Raw genomic sequence first — 16,310 nt, forward strand, 5'->3', positions numbered from 1 at the left:
TAAGAATATATTCTTATTTACATTGATGGCCTAGGAACAGTGGGTTAACTTACACTTTCAGGGGCAGAACAACAGATTTTTACTTTTTCATCTCAGGGATTTGATCTAGCAACCTTTTGGTTACTGGCCCAACACTCTAACCATTAGGCTACCTGCCGCCCCAAGGGCCAAATATTGTAAAGTCTTAAAACCGTGATAACACAGTGTCAGATTATGGTGCTCTGCTGTTTGGTGTGCAAATATATTGAAATGACTATCACCTCCGCAGGAGAACATGTACAGAAATGGAATATCCAGAATTAACAATGATAGGCATGGTATTCAGGATGGAAACTCACCACTGGACACCAGCAAGCTCTGTCTCTGGACCCCAGCAAGCTCTGTCCGCGCAGACATATGTGTACTCACACAGAGGGAGTAACGCTCAATTTTAGGATTACAGTGTGCTGGCATAAAATAAGACACAACTCTTATTAAGCCTAGGATTAGTTCCCTTTATACACACACAAACTCTCTACATCTATACGCACATGCACACACACATTAAAACAAACGATTGCCTTGGTGTTCAACCGACACCAATTTGCATCTCATGTTATCCCTGTCTATCTGGAATTTACATGAGCTGAAGTAGATCAAAAATACTTCAATTAGTGTCGTATTATGGACCATGCACAAAGTTGAAGTTATGGACAGAGAGAAGATTTGATTCCAGATCTCTGAGCTGAGCTTAACATATTTTCATATGATTTTGAGCATTGTGGTTGAAAACATGTTGATTTGATATGGAAGAACTTGTGCAATTGTTGACTTCACCATATGTTGTCAACACAATGGATTTCTCATATTCCGAAAACAACTACTGCACAGCTAAACCAAAATCTTCTCATCCATCCTTTTCAACCAAATTGGCCATTGGAGGAGAGTTGTTCAAATGAAAGATGATGGATGATGGACACAATACATTTCAAAATGGTTTCCCAATATGGAAAAGATATAGAAGAATTGGTGTATGTTCTACCTGTTACTTGTAAGTAATACATATGGCAGCAAATACACTTGATTCATAGAAGATTCCGTAATATCTAAATTATATGGGTGGTTAACATTTAGGCGTAATAGAAATGTTGCATGTATTATATAAAAACATAAAAGAGACATTTAAGGTATACTTTCTAAGGTTTCATGTACATGGGACATACACATGTCAAAGCACTTACGTACCACTGTCTGATGTCATTGAAACATACAATGTGACATGTTGAAAAAAATAAGCGAAGTCCACTGGAAGGAGGAGCAGGATCAGGAGGAGTAAGGGAAAAGCAGAAGAAGGGGTGGAGGAGAGGAGAGGAGGTGGACTGGAGGAGCGGTAGGGGGGGAGAGGAGGAGGAATTGAGAGGAGGACAGGAAGAGGAGAGAGAGGGACAGGAGGAGGAGAGAAGAGGAGAAGGAGGATTTAGGAATGACTTTGATAGCAGCAGTGAATCTGCTTTCAGATTTCTCAACAATCATTGTCATGATAGCAAATTGGTAGTAGTCAGTGAGAAAAACAAAGCTAAGCAGGGCTTTATTTAAAACCCTGGATGAGAGACCAGATGCATAGCTATATCAACTGTCCAGGTGGCAGTGGCGCTGCCAAGGGGTGGTCAGGGGGGGCCACTGGCCTCGCGAGTCGCATACGCATAATATGCTTTTGAGTATGCATAACATGCTTCTATCTGATATTTTGCATTAGGTACTATTCATTTAAATCAATAATGTATATTTTTCATAACAGTTCATCTGAAAGAAAATAACAAATGCATAGCCAGCCAGCTGCTTTTGACCGCCCGTCATTACGTCACACTCCAACCCCTGTCACCCCTCCCCCGGCCTGCTGCTGCTGAGCTCAGCCTCATGTCTCTGGTGGCACCATCGGAAGCTAGCTTAGCTGGCAGCTGCCTGCAGAGTTGAGTTGAGACCACCAGACTGCTAACGGGTAAGTAATTCATACATTACTACTTATAGTTTAAAAAAATGATGTATTCAGCAAACTGTTCGTTTTTTGACGGTGTCGAATTACCTATCTAGCTAGCTGGCTTACGTTAGTTAACGAGCTAGCAAAGTTAGATAGCTAAATTAGGTATTGGGGGGACTTAGCTAGCTTGTTTATGCCTTAAGGTTACTCTGCAGCATAGTTAGTTATCGTAGCTTTCTAGAACAATTTTCAAACCACTTGATGAATTTAGGACTGCCAGAGCATCTAGCTAGCTGACGTTATGGGCTGGTATAGCGTTAGCTTACTAGCTACGATTAGTCACTGTAGCTATGTCAATTTGCAGGCAATGAAGAGAAAGTCCACGGATATCTCCTTGCTTTAAGAAGAAAAGTAGTACAGGGGAGACGCAGCCGACAGGGGAGCAGCAGCAGAGGGTTAACGTTTGTGAGGATGCAGTCGAAGCCAATGAACAGGCAGAGGCATCGAGAGAGCATGACAGAACAGAGGCAGAACATGACAGCGATGAACAGGCCCAGGCAGCATCAATGACAGAGCACAGTGAAGAACAACAGACAGCAACATGGCACGAAAGTGCGGAACAGGCAGCAACAACAGTCACAGAGGTTGACAACCAAGCGAGGCAGGACTCAGCTAGAGCTATTCAACCCGTTCCTGGACCAACGGGTGAAGAAATGACAGTGTGACAGTGCCCCGGATAATGAAATGAATGGCTAGAGACTAACGTTATCTGGATAAATGTATGGTTATAGAGTGTCTACATTGAGTTATGAGTCATTATATAATCACATAAAGCCTTCTGATTCATGTTTATTGGTAGTTGAGTTTGAATAGTCTGAATAGAATTGTCTATAGGCAAATATTACAAATGTAATCGGTAATTACTATGGAGAGTGGCTAGCTACTCATGTTATTATTATTATTGTTATTATTATTTTAAAATCTGAATAACTGATTTTGCCTCTTGTTTCATCCTAGATATATGCCAGTCAAGAGCAGAGGGGCCCAAACAGCCACATCTGAAGTTTTTCCCGGAGCTTCATGAAAGAGTGGTACAGTACGCATACATGGCTGGAGTACTCTCAGAGTAAAGACTTTGCCCACTGCTATGCCTGCCGGCACTCCAGTCTCCTCTCAGGTGATTCAGTGTTTACATCTGAAGGGTTATTATAAATTAAATTTGAATAAAGCAACTTACAAAGATGGGGGATTTGTAGGCCATGCCAAATCAGAATCAGATACTAATGCTATGTTAGCATGGGCAGAATATGAAACGTCGAATGCAAGCAAATGCTCTCTCTCAGAATCCTTAAATGCAGAATATAATAAATTAGTGAGGGGAAATAGAGAGTACATTAAAGCTGTTGGAGAAACCCTGCTCCTCACAGCTACGCAAAACGTTGCACAGAGAGCACATAAAGAAACGGAAGGACAGAATAAAGGAAATTTCCTCTCTATTATGGAACTGCTAGCCAAGCATGATCACACAGTCAAAAGAAAAATGACAAGTCAAAGAAATGCATCAAATCAAATCAATTTTTATTTGTCACATACACAGGGTTACACATGGTTAGCAGATGTTAATGCGAGTGTAGTGAAATGCTACCTTGGCCATAGAACACAAAACCAAATAATTGACCGCTTGGCTGAAATGGTCCGCATAACTAGTGAAGTTGCACAAAGTGAGGCTTTCGGCATTACGGTCGACGAGACCAAAGACACTAGCAAGAAGGAACAGATGTCCTTTGTGATTCGATACTATTACAATGGGTCAGTATGTGAAAGTTTCCTCACCTTTGAAGCAGCAGAGCGCCTGGATGCTGCAGCAATTTCACTTTTTTTTTTTTTTTTTTTTTTACAAATACTGCAAAAGTATGGCCTTGACTACAGAAACCACCTAGTAGGGCAAGCATATGATGGTGCCTCTGTCGTGAGTGGAATGAACACAGGTGTGCAAGCACGCATTAAATCAGATAGCATTAGCTTTTTATGTTCACTGAAATGCACATTGCTTAAATGTAGTATTAGTTGACAGTATGAAATGCATCCCTGAAGCCTATTGTTTCTTTTCTCTTTTGCAGAAACTGTATGTCTTTGTGACAGGGTCATATGTGCACCAAAGTTGGCTAGGGGTACAGAGGGAGATGTTTCAGGTGGTCCCGAGAGAGTTACAAAGGCTGATAGAGACATGGTGGGCATGGAGGTACAATGCTTGCAAGACAGTGAGGGACAGACTGCCAGCCATCATACGTCTACTGAAAGAAATATCTGAAGAGAGAAATGGGGACAGAGCTGTAGAGGCAAGAGGTCTATTAGCCCAAATAGATCTAAAGTTTGTTGGCCTCGTAACATTCACCAATGTTTTTGGCGAGATAAAACATGTCCGATTTTTTACAGTCCCCACAACTCAATTTGGGCACGGCTGTTACCCTTGTTGATTCTCTTGTTGACACATTGAACAGTTATAGAGAGAGCTCTCTCTTTAATGAGATTTGGGGCAATACTGTGACCCTTGCCATTTTTGGACATATACTGTATAATATAATATTTCCGTTTACAAAAAGACACTACAACAGCCGAATGAAGCTGTATTGAAAATAATTGGAGGCCTATGTGTGGTGTTTTTAAACTTGTTCCCAGCAAATGTTTTGTTCCTCACAATCAATGTACTCCTTCAAATTAAAGCTGTATATTTGTCTTTATAAGCAAAAGGACAACTAGCCTATTTGAAGAACAATGAATCGCCTAACACATGTATATACCGATACATAACACATTAAAACAGGATTGTTGTGGAACTCAAAACATTAAATGTACCGGTATTAGTCTATGCACATCAGATAATTAGTCACATTCACTGTAAAATAAGAAACCAAAGTATATCAGTATGCGATTCCTTAACTTTCATATTGACATCGTTTTCAACTAGCCTATATACTACAACAGCATAATAGAATTCCTGAAATTCAGTTATGGCTTTTGGTTTTGCTGTGCCACCCCAAGATTTTCAGTGGCCCCATCTGGTACCCCTATGGAACATTTCTGGGGGTGCCAGTAGGAGGTACTGCTTAGCCTTAACCACAGAAACACATATATTAAAATATATAAACATAGTAATTGTCATGGTTTTGTATATGTTGACTTAATCCTAACCCTAAAAGAATGTGAAACCTATAAGGAAAGCATTTATTTTGTAGAGGTTACGTTCTCAGAACATACACTTTTCTTATAATATCATAGAAGATGACTCATATAATTAATATATTTTGTCTCAAATATGTCATACCATATCTTTGTAGGTAACTCACCACAATAATGTATTCAATTGTGTACGTCATATGAGGCATATAAGTCAAGACATATACAAATACACCACTGACATACAGTGGGTGTACAAAACATTAGGAACACCTGCTCGTTCCATGACATAGACTGACCAGGTGAATCCAGGTGAAAGCTATGATCCCTTATTGATGTCACTTGTTAAATCCACTTCAATCAGTGTAGATGAAGGGGAGGAGACAGGGTAGCCCTTTCCTGCAGTCAATGACTTTAAAGCTCCTTCTTTGGCCTCATGGGTGGAATGTTATTCATATTTTTCATAATTTCATCATTAATAAAAACGGACAAAAAATCCAGTGTTTCAATGTCAACAGATTTGTTATATTTCAGTCTTCTGTGATTTATATAAAGTGTAATACTAGGATGCAAACTCAAAAATGTAATACATTTCAACTCTACATCTGACACCAAATCATATCAAATGTATTTATAAAGCCCTTCTTACATCAGCTGATATCTCAAAGTGCTGTACAGAAACACAGCCTAAAACCCCAAACAGCAAGCAATGCAGGTGTAGAAGCACGGAGATGTAATTTTTAAAGCCCCTAACCATGTGTGTGAGGTGTATACTTTAGCTTTAAAGTAGATTTGTTTAAGACTACCAAGAATCAATCTGTGTGGCCCTGATTTAGCCCACTGCAGATTTTTAAGCCTTGAGACAATTGAGACATGGATTATGTATGTGTGCCATTCAGAGGGTGAATGGGCAAGACAAAAGATTTAAGTATCTTTGAACAGGGCACCAATTTAAGTGTGTCAAGAACTGCAACGCTGCTGGATTTTTCACTCTCAATAGTTTCCCATGTCTACCAAGAATGGTCCACCACCCAAAGGACATCCAGCCAACTTGAGACAACTGTGCGAAGCATTGGAGTCAATATGGCCAGCATCCCTGTGGAACGCTTTCGACACCTTGCAGAGTCCATGCCCTGACAAATTGAGGCTGTTCTGAGGGCAAAAGGGGGAGTGCAACTCAATTTTAAGAAGCTGTTGGTAATGTTTTGTACACTCAGCGTATAAGGCAAAACATACAAAATCTTACCAGATCCTTATTAGAGTAAATCGATTTTTGTACAAATAATCTTCTTCTGCCCTACAAAATTCTTATTTGATTTTCATTATTATTTTCCATATGGGTCAAGTTGCGGTGAAGTAGGTGATCTAACGATGTGTCCTATTAGATCCTGTGCTGAGTTTTTACCACTCTGGCCTTGATGAACACACACACACCACTCTGGCCCTAATGAATATAGATTTGTTTTATTCACAGTGACACGCTAATTAAAGTGAACAGGCTCACAATCAGAAACCTTCCATCTCTACAGAACCACATTGCCTTTCAAAGCCAGGATACACAATCTCATCAATGACCTGTCCCTTTCTCAAGGGAAGATTCAAAGTCAATCAAAGAAGAGCACACACACTCTAAAGAAGAATCCTGTTTGGATATGAAAGTTCATAGAATTTTGTTAATTAAGGGAAGCTTTGCTTTTGAACATTTTTCCGGTTGTGCTAGTTAAAGCCAGTGTAAGGCTACTTAAGAGGCTTGGAAAACAAGAACAAACAAACAATATTTTTCCCCTTTGCTCTTTCCACTCTCCGTCTGTCTTTGACGTAATGAGAATATTGAGTTTTGTGGCTTTCGCAGAGCCTTTTGGAGAAATTATGAGTGAAACAGACCTGAAGAATAAAAGCAGAGGGATGGAGCTTGTGGTTTGATTAACGAGCCTGTCCCAGGGAGTGTTCTTTATGATTTAATTACTGGCTCTGAACAGTGAATGGGACACACACACACACACACTATCTCTGCTACTTAAAGACATGCGCCGGTACTTAGGCGACTAGTAAGTCTTTTTTAAACCTCCCACTTTGGGCTGGATGTGTAGTCTGTACATGCATAATCTATGAGATTAATTCCTGTCTTACCTCAATTAGCCATGAAATTCCTATTTTGAAAGCGACTGTTTCCTTAAAGCTGTGCAGCGCCATTTTCCCTACATATTACTCCATGTGGGCGAGCCCCACAACAATCTGAGTGTCAGCCAATGAGCTTCAGCCACTCACCATTTGAGTGACAGCTAGGAAGATGCACACACAGCAAAGAGAAAGAGCAATGAAGTGGTGCACATATCTGCACATTTGTGACATTAGAGAGAGCATACTTAAATTCACACAGGACACCGGATAAGACAGGAGAAGTACTCCAGATATAACAAACTGACCCTAGCCCCCCGACACAAACTACTGCAGCATAAATACTGGAGGCTGAGACAGGAGGGGTCAGGAGACACTGTGGCCCCATCTGATGATACCCCCGGACAGGGCCAAACAGGAAAGATATAACCCCACCCACTTTGCCAAAGCACAGCCCCCACACCACTAGAGGGATATCTTCAACCACCAACTTACCATCCTGAGACAAGGCCGAGTATAGCCCACAAAGATCTCAGCCACGGCACAACCCAAGGGGGGGCGCCAACCCAGACAGGAAGATCACGTCAGTGACTCAACCCACTCAAGTGTCGCACCCCTCCTAGGGACAGCATGAAAGAGCACCAGTAAGCCAGTGACTCAGCCCCTGTAATAGGGTTAGAGGCAGAGATTCGCAGTGGAGAGAGGGGAACCGGCCAGGCAGAGACAGCAAGGGCGGTTCGCTGCTCCAGAGCCTTTCCGTTCACCTTCACACTCCTGGGCCAGACTACACTCAATCATATGACCCACTGAAGAGATGAGTCTTCAGTAAAGACTTAAAGGTTGAGACCGAGTCTGCGTCTCTCACATGGGTAGGCAGACCATTCCATAAAAGAACTAGAACTACTGGCTAAAAGTATACAAAAGTACCCAGAGGAATATCTTTAAAAGTTATGAGATGTACATTTTGTACTGTTAAAGTCGACCCAATAAATACATTTATTCCCAAGTCTTTGCCAGTCATGTCAAAGATTGGCCATCCAGTGGGACATCATGACATTATGACATGGGATTAGAGAGTTGGAGTGAGGTGTCTGACCTGCTGTGATGAAACCATGGAAACAGCCCCCACCAATACATTCACAGTTCAATGAGAGTCCAATAATTTGTTTAATACAGGCACCTACTGTACAAACACACCTGTGACCCTTTTCAACAGCTCCTTTTGTTTGATATTATTGCGTTGATTATCACTGATGACTGTCCAGGACCAGGTCATGACTATTCACCACCCAGGGATGAGCCCACATTAGGAGGGAGTCAGGTGAGCCAGAGGCCGAGAAGAGATGGAGCAGCATTGGTTCTGTCAGATACCTCCTTTTGGAGTAGTGAACACACACACACACACCATCCAGGTCAACAAACAAGCGGAGGCCATCTGCCAGGATGATCAGCCTGGGTGTTCACTCCATTACCATACCACCTGGTCAAGTATGTAGACACACAGGAAACTACCTCTCAGCCATCAAACTGATTAAACAGCATGATGAGTACACATGTGCACCTTGTAGTGGGGACAATAAAAGGCCACACAACACTATGCAACAGATGTCTCAAGTTTTGAGGGAGTGCGCAATTGGAATGCTGACTGCAGGAATGTCCACCAGAGCTGGTGCCAGATAATTGAATGTTAATTTCTCTACCATAAGCCGCCTCCAACGTCATTTTAGAGAATTTGGCAGCACGTCCAACCAGCTGATGTCAACGTTGTGAACAGACCCATGTCGCAAAAATATGTACACAATTCCTGGAAGCTGAAAATGTCCCAGTTCTTCCATGGCCTGCATACTCACCAGACATGTAACCCATTGAGCATGTTTGGGATGCTCTGGGTCGACGTGTATGACAGCGTGTTCCAGTTCCTGCCAATATCCAGCATCTTCACACAGCCATTGAAGAGGAGTGGGACAACATTCCGCAGGCCACAATCAACAGCCTGATCAACTATATTTTAGATGGAGATGTGTCGCGTTGCATGAGGCAAATGGTGATCACACCAGGTACTGACTGGTTTTCTGATCCACACCCTAACTTTTTTTTAAAGATTCCTGTGACCAACAGATGCATATCTGTATTCCCAGTCATGTGAAATCAATAGATCAGGGCCGAATTAATTAATTTCAATTGACTGATTTCCTTATATTAACTATAACTCAGAAATATCTTTGAAATTCACGATTGCTGCGTTTATATTTTTGTTCATGTTGCACTTTGTAGTGCAGATAAAGTGTCATGAATGTGACTGTGCTGGTCTTGGTCTTGATGATTAGGGGACAAAGACACATTTACGGCCGCCTTGTCTTTGATAACAGTAACAGGTTGGCTAGGTAGTGTGAGGGACTCCTCTCGCCAGCCAGCCTAACTCCCTAGCAGACTGCCCTGATGAGGCTGCTCAGCTCCTGTCCTATTAATAGCCATGTGTGGATGATTTGATAATGGGTCCAACGGTTGGATTTGGAGAATAAAGGATTTTCTCTAAAAACATGTTGTGAAACCCACCTTACAGCAGGAGGAACAGAGAGCAGCCAGGTCGTTTAAGATTGATGTCGAAATTGGAAGTCTATCCATGTCCTGAGGATGTTGGAAAGCAAACATTGTTAGGCACAGACAACAGCACAAAGGGCAAAAGGTAGAGACAACAATACATCACGCGAAGCAGCCACAAGAGTCAGTAAGAGTGTCCATGATTGAGTCTTTGCATGTAGAGATGGAGATACAACTATCATTACGGCCGGAATTTTTTTGTGTTATGAAAGCATTTGCCGTGACCTAACGAATGTTCTGGGAACCTTCACAGAACCAATTTTGGTTTGCTGGGTTGTCTTCTTCTCCCAAGTATTCTGTACGTTCAAAGTTAAGGGTTCTGGTTGGAGTAATATCCGAAATGGGACTTTACTCTACCTCATTAAGGCCCGTGGAAGCAAGGGGTTCCCAACTTTTTTTATCCACCACCCTTCTGAGGCCAATATCTGGGCCTTGGACCACCCCACGCCAGACATGAGCCCTGCAATTAATAGGCTCTCCTTTTCATGTGTACGAAAGTGCACGGTAACACTTTATTTAAAGGTACACATATTAGCCACTAATTTGTAGTTTATAAGTATGTATATAAGTAGCTGATAAGATCTGTATAATGTCTTATTAGCCATATATTAGGCCTTAATTAAGTGATTTGTAATTCAAACACTATAAGTCATGTACAAATATAAGGATATTCCATGCTAAACCACTCATATTAAACAGCAACGGTAGGCCTATTGACTAAATTGATGGGTTATGTTTAGGATAATGTTTTGTGATAATGTGCTCCCTATTGCCCTTCTTGGCTCCTGGACTCTGTCCACACATTTCAAGGCTGCGTTGAAACAATGTGTCACGACTTCTGCCGAAGTCGATGCCTCTCCTTGTTCGGGCGGTGCTCGGCGGTCGACGTCACCGGTCTTCTAGCCATCATTGGTCCATTTTTCATTTTCCATTGGTTTTGTCTTGTCTTCCTACACACCTGGTTTCAATCCCATCCATTACTTGTTGTGTATTTAACCCTCTGTTTCCCCTCATGTCTTTGTCAGAGATTGTTTGTTGTTCAGTATTCGTGTTGTTTGTATTGGTGCTCGACGGGTCCTCATACCCACTTTGTTTTATTGTATTCATGGTTTTGGAGTTATGTTTGTTTTCAAGTTATTAAACAACTCCATTCCACTAAGTTTGATTCTCCTGAGCCGGACTTCCCTGCCACCTATACACACGACTCTGACACAATGACTTATAAATGACCCAAGACCAGCTCAGTTAATCCCTACCATTGTGACAATGGGTTGTCATAATGCTGCATCAAATGTACATTATCCTAGGGGCGTTGGCAGACACAATGTAAGTAACCTAATTTATGTCCCCCTAATTCCCCTGCATACCTCTGTTAATCCTACAGCTATTGGATGGAGTAATCATGAGCGTATGAACCAGAGTTACACTGTTAGCACTGAGGCGGTGTGCCTTTGTAGGAAGACCACTTTGTGCAGCTCACGCTGCACTATCAAGTCTACTTCTGATAAGCTTCCCAGTAAAGCATTGAAAACAATCAAGCAACCCAGAAAAGTGCTAAAAATAGCCCATATTAACATATGCAGCCTGAGAAGCAAGGTCCATGAAGTCAATAACTTGCATGTAACAGATGACATTCACATTCTGACTATCTCTGAAACTCACTTAGATAATACCTTTGATTATACAGTGGTAGCAACACATGGTTATAACATTTACCGAAAATACAGAAATGCCAACGGGGGCGGTGTTGCTGTCTATATAAAGAACCACATTCCTGTAAAGCTTAGAGACAATCTAATGTTTAATACTGTTGAAGTAATATGGCTACAGGTTCATCTGCCTCACCTAAAGCCCATTCTTGTGGGAAGCTGCTATAGACCACCAAGTACTAACAGTCAGTATGTGGATAATATGTGTGAAATGCTTGATAATGTATGTGATATCAACAGAGAAGTATATTTTCTGGGTGATATAAATATTGACTGGCTCTCATCAAGCTGCCCACTCAAGAAAAAACGTCAAACTGTAACCAATGCCTGCAGCCTGGCTCAGGTTGTCAGTCAACCTACCAAGGTATTTACAAACAGCACAGGAATGAAATCATCAATATGTATTGATCACATCTTTACTAATGCTGCAGAAATTTGCCTTAAAGCAGTATCCAAATCCATAGGATGTAGTGATCACAGTATAATAGCCATATCTAAGAAAACCAAAGATCCAAAGGCTGGGCCTAATATAGCGTATAAAAGGTCATACAATACGTTTTGTAGTGATTCATATGTTGATGATGTAAAGAATATTTGCTGGTCTGTGGTGTGTAATGAGGAGCCACCAGATGCTGCACTTGACACGTCATGTACTTCTAGACGTAGTGGGTGGAGGAGTCAGGCGCAGAGAGCAGGGTAGTAGATACGGGGATAGTTTATTCCCAAAGCAACAGTGTCGGTCAACACCACACACACGGGCGCAAAAGGACCCAGTCCAAAACAACAGGACGAAACGGTTCGGGAAAAAATAACATCCACAGAAATCACACACACCAAATAACAGAAAAACAATCCCGCACAAAACCCGGCGGGCCTACCGGATTTAAATAGCCCAAAACCAAAACCTAAACAAGAAACAGGTGCAACTAATCAGACAACACTAAATGAAACAGAAAAGGGGATCGGTGGCAGCTAGTAGGCCGGCGACGACGACCGCCGAGCGCCGCCCGAACAGGAAGAGGCACCATCTTCGGCAGGATTCGTGACAACACATTTATGAAATTGCTTAGTCCAGTTACTAATAAGCACGCAGCCATTAATAAAATGACTGTAACAACTGTTAAATCCCCTTGGATTGATGAGGAATTAAATAAATGTATTGTTGAGAGGTATGAGGCAAAGGGTATGGCAAATAAGTCTGGCAGCCCAACTGATTGGCAAACGTACAGCAAATTAAGAAATAATTTGACTAAGCTAAATAAAATGGGAAAAAAACTTTACTATGAAACAAAGATAAATTATATAAAGAATGATAGTAAAAAGCTTTGGAGCACCACTGGGGAAAAAAGCTCCATCATTCATTGAATCAGATGGATCATTTATCACAAAACCCACTGATATTGCCAACTACTTTAATTACTTTTTCATTGGCAAGATAAACAAAATTAGGGATGAAATGCCAGCAACAAACGCTGACACTACACATCCAAGTATATCTGACCAAATTATGAAAGACAAGAATTGTACTTCTGAATTCCGTAAAGTCAGTGTGGAAGAGGTGACATTTTTTGTTGTTATCAATCATTATTAAAGACAAGCCACCGGGGTCTGACAATCTGGATGGAAAATTACTGAGGATAATAGTGGACGATATTGCCATTCCTATTTGCCACATCTTCAATTTAAGCCTACTAGAAAGTGTGTGCCCTCAGGCCTGGAGGGAATCTAAAGTTATTCCGCTACCCAAGAATTGTAAAGCCCCCTTTACTGGCTCAAATAGCTGACCAATCAGCCTGTTACTAACTCTTAGTAAACTTCTGGGAAAAATGGTGTTTGACCAGATACAATGCTATTTCATACTAAACAAATTGACAACAGACTTTCAGAACGCATATAGAGAAGGACACTCAACAAGCACAGCACTTACACAAATTGCTGATGATTGGCTGAGAGAAATTGATGATAAAATTATTATGGGGGCTGTCTTGTTAGACTTCAGTGCAGCTTTTGACATTATCGATCATAGTCTGCTGCTGGAAAAACTGATGTGTTAGGGCTTTACACCCCCTGGTATAATGTGGATAAAGAGACTTGTTTAAGCCTCTCAAACATAATCCAGGTAGAAGCAGGATTTCCCCAGGGTAGCTCTTTAGGCCCCTTGGTTTTTTCAATCTTTACTAACAACATGCCACTGGCTTTGAGTAAGGCCAGTGTGTCTATGTATGTGGATGACTCAGCACTATACACGTCAGCTACTACAGGGACTGAAATGACTGCAAAACTTAATAAAGAGCTGCAGTTAGTTTCGGAATGGTTTGCAAGGAATAACTTAGTCCTAAATATTTCCAAAACTTAAAACATTGTATTTGGGACAAATCATTCACTAAACCCTAAACCTCAACTACATCTCGTAATGAATAATGTGGAAATTGAGCAAGTTGAGCTGACTAAACTGCTTGGAGTTACCCTGGATTGTAAACTGCCATGGTCAAAACATATTGATACAACTGTAGCTAAGATGGGGAGAAGTATGTCCATAATAAAGCGCTGCTCTGCATTCTTAACAACACTATCAACAAGGCAGGTCCTTCCGGCCCTGGTTTTGTCGCACCTGGACTACTGTTTAGTAGTGTGGTCAGGTGCCACAAAGAGGGACGGGAAAATTGCAGTTGGCTCAGAACAGGGCAGCACGGCTAGCCCTTAAAAGTCCTCGGAGAGCTAACATTAATGACATGAATGTCAATCTCTCATGGCTCAAAGTGGAAGAGAGATTGACATCATCATTACTTGTTTTCGTAAGAGGTGTTGACAAGCTGAAGGTACCGAGCTGTCTGTTTAAAATACTAGCACACAGCTCGGACACCCATGCATACCCCACAAGACATGCCACCAGAGGTCTCTTCACAGTCCCCAAGTCCAGAACAGACTATGGGAGGCGCACAGTACTACATTTAGCCATGACTACATGGAACTCTATTCCACATCAGGTAACTGATGCAAGCAGTAGTATCAGATTTAAAAAGCAGGTAATAATATATCTTATGGAACAGCGGGGACTGTGAAGTAACACAAACATAGGCAAAGACACATGCACAGACACGGCGCCGATACTAAGACGGCGCCGAAGAACATGGCTGACGGTATACATTCTCCCATCTATCGTGCTATTTTGTTATTTTCTTAGCGTTTTGTGTAATTCTTTTTTTACTTATTAGAAAAGCGATTACTCACCGCGGACTGGAAGAAACTTTTTCCTTTAACGAGTCCGACGAAAAGGACATCCTGCTTTCGCCGAAACAGGCCCAGATCCATGCCTTTTGTGTGAAGAAAAGACGCCGGAAAAGGGACTGCAGATCGGGCATCCTTCTGAGAATCTGGAGGCAAGCGAGTAAACTCCCACTGCCTTCCATTCTTCTTTCTAAAGTGCAATCATTCCAAAAAAAAAATATGACCAATGATTAAGATTATCCTACCAACGGGACATTAAAATCTGTAACATGTTATGTTTCAACGAGACGTAGCTGAACGAAGATACGGACAAAATATAGAGCTAGCGGGATTTTCCATGCACCGGCAGAACAGAGACGCTACCTCTGATAAGACGAGCTCTCCCCCCACCCTCCATTTGGCAAATCTGACCATAATTCTATCTTCCTGATTCCTGCGTACAAGCAAAAACTAAAGCAGGAAGTACCAGTGACTTGCTCAATACGGAAATGGTCAGATGACACGTATGCTACACTACAGGACTGTTTTGCTAGCACAGACTGGAATATGTTCCGGGATTCATCCTATGGCATTGAGGAATATATCACCTCAGTCACCGGCTTCATCAATAAGTGCATCGACGACGTCGTCCCCATAGTGACTGTACGTACATATCCCATCCAGAAGCCATGGATCACAGGCAACATCCGCATCGAGCTAAAGGCTAGAGTTGCTGCTTTCAAGGAGCGAGAGACTAATCCGGACGCTTATAAGAAATCCCGCGAACCTTTAAACAAGCAAAGCGTCAATACAGGATTAAGATTGAATCCTACTACACCGACTCTGACGCTCGTCGGATGTGGCAGGGTTTGAAAACTATTACGGACTACAAAGTGAAACCCAGACGCGAGCTGCCCAGTGGTTCTACAGCTGCACCATCGAGAGCATCCTGACTGGTTGCATCACCGCCTGGTATGGCAACTGCTCGGCATCTGACCGTAAGGCGCTACAGAGTGTAGTGCAAACGGCCCAGTACATCACTGGGGACAAGCTTCCTGCCATCCAAGACCTATATAATAGGTAGTGTCAGAGGAAAGCCCATAAAATTGTCAGAGACTCCAGTCACCCAAGTCATAGACTGTTTTCTTAGCTACTTCAAGCGGTACTGGAGCACCAAGTCTAGGACCAAAAGGCTCCTCAACAGCTTCTACCCCCAAGCCATAAGACTGCTGAACAATTTATCAAATTGCCACTGGACAATTTACATTGGACCCCACCCCCCCCCCCCCCCCCCCCTCTTGTACACTGCTGCTATTTGCTGTTTGTTTGTTACCTATGCATAGTCACTTCGCCCCCACCTACATGTACAGATTACCTCAACTAGCCTGTACCCCTGCACACTGACTCGGTACCGGTGCCCCCTTTATATAGCCTCGTTATTGTTATTCTTATTGTGTTACTTTTTATTGTTACTTTTTATTTTAGCCTATTTGATAAATATTTTCCTCTTCTTGAACTGCACTGTTGGTTAAGGGCTTGTA

At 42.0% G+C, this 16,310-nt stretch overlaps 1 long non-coding RNA gene across 1 annotated transcript; it reads left to right on the forward strand.

The window, feature by feature from the left end:
• Positions 1 to 1,875: 1,875 nt before the first annotated feature.
• LOC139028373 (uncharacterized) lies at positions 1,876 to 5,632 on the forward strand. The gene is made up of 2 exons (XR_011480571.1): positions 1,876 to 1,978; positions 2,975 to 5,632. It is a non-coding gene; the product is annotated as an uncharacterized lncRNA (long non-coding RNA).
• The last annotated feature ends 10,678 nt before the right edge of the window (positions 5,633 to 16,310 follow it).

The sequence above is a fragment of the Salvelinus sp. IW2-2015 genome, linkage group LG1 (genome assembly GCF_002910315.2).
Source record: "Salvelinus sp. IW2-2015 linkage group LG1, ASM291031v2, whole genome shotgun sequence".
NCBI lineage: Eukaryota > Metazoa > Chordata > Actinopteri > Salmoniformes > Salmonidae > Salvelinus > Salvelinus sp. IW2-2015.